This window comes from Taudactylus pleione, unplaced genomic scaffold, assembly GCF_031769625.1.
Source record: "Taudactylus pleione unplaced genomic scaffold, aTauple2 ptg000397bl, whole genome shotgun sequence".
NCBI classification, from domain to species: domain Eukaryota; kingdom Metazoa; phylum Chordata; class Amphibia; order Anura; family Myobatrachidae; genus Taudactylus; species Taudactylus pleione.
Genome location: NW_028284799.1, coordinates 1719458 through 1721063, shown reverse-complemented (window position 1 = coordinate 1721063; position 1606 = coordinate 1719458). Strand labels below are relative to the sequence as shown.

Here is a 1606-nt window from a genome sequence, read left to right as displayed (position 1 = left end):
AAAAATCGTAGCTTATCTGATGGCAAGTTCATGAGTGGGAAGAGAGTAGGAGCCTCCAACTCGTTTCGTCCATATCCTGGACTTCTTCAAGGGATGACCTAGCTCTTATGGGGTATCCAGTATTTATACCCCCTCAAATAGGGATAGGACTCGTTTGTTACATCACTTCCGGCTTCCTGATTAGCATATATCCATTAGAAAGCAATAATTGTTCAATTTTATATTAAGCTGTTCTCTTTATTACCGCATTATTGATTTGTATATCCGCTTCTTTAATACAAGTCACGTAAGGCTCTTAATCGTTTAGTGAATCCCACCTTGCACCGTCTGTATAGCGTCACGTCACTTCCGCCCTTAAAGTCTAGGCATCGCGGCGCTTCCGCCCGCTTATCCATGTGTACTGTGATCTGTTCCTATCGTGGGACTGTCTCTATCGCACGTCACTTCCGCCCGCGTCATCTCCATCCTCGTTTGCTGTCCAGGATAGGCTGTCTGATCACTCGATCCCCCGGTCACGTGTGTTGCACATCAATACGTCACCGCTGTCCTAGGCATCTCCAGTCTGTTCTCCATAGCTGGCGGCATCCATCTTGGTACTCCTAGTGGTGTCTCCACCCGTGCCCATCTTACAACACCCAGAGATTCCTTTTTCCACCGCCATCTTATTACTCCTATCTGCCTGATAATTTATTGTATACTGGAAGTAGCAATTTTTAGTTATTGTTTCCTATGACATAATGGAAATAATATTAGTATCAGCATAGATTACCAGCCATATATTGGGCATATACAAGATTAATTAAAAAACACGATTCATAATTATTCTCAGCACCCGATCCAGACTTGTTTAAAATTAAAATAAAATTCAAACATCTACACATAAGTGTGTTATTAATATAAATCACATCTATGTTGTATATGATGTGTGTATATATATATATAATCCTAAAATTACACTTTGATGGAGCTTGTTCAGTGTATTCCTGAAATTATGAATAAAACTGAATGAAACAAATGAATGAAATTCTCCTTTGATCTTTCTCTGTGCATTAATGGACTTTTCAAATGTGTATAGTCATTTCAATTGTAACGTCATGAGCCTTCAAGTGTAGCCTTCAAAAGTAGATTAGGGATTACTTCGTCCCAACAATTCTTGCTTAATCCTTCGGAAAGTAGATTAGGGATTGCTTCGAAGATCGCATGTCCTGAGGGATTTATACCTGTATGTCCCATGAACAACTACCGTACCTGGTCTTCCCTAGAGGTCTCCCATCCAAGTACTAACCAGGCCCAATGGTGCTTAGCTTCCAAGATCTGACGAGATTGGGTGCTCTAACCCAGGTATGACAATAGGTATTACTAGGACAAAACATGTACCCTTCTGACATGTTTTCTCCATCTCCATCTTCTTAAAGAGCTATTTCGTAGTTATCATTGAAACCTTTAGGGATCATGGTGTCAAGTTCAAAGATCCAGTACATGTCACGTCTGGATAATTTATTTGCAAGATCTCCTCCTCTGTCTCCCAATTCCACATGTTCTATTGCTTTAAACGTTAATTCATCCAGATCCGATCTGTGGTGTGTAAGGATACTGGATTTAAACC

The 1606-nt window shown here is 40.4% G+C and overlaps 1 pseudogene; it reads right to left on the bottom strand.

The window, feature by feature from the left end:
• Positions 1–1236: 1236 nt before the first annotated feature.
• LOC148506713 (5S ribosomal RNA) lies at positions 1237–1355 on the bottom strand (annotated as a pseudogene).
• Positions 1356–1606: the final 251 nt, after the last annotated feature.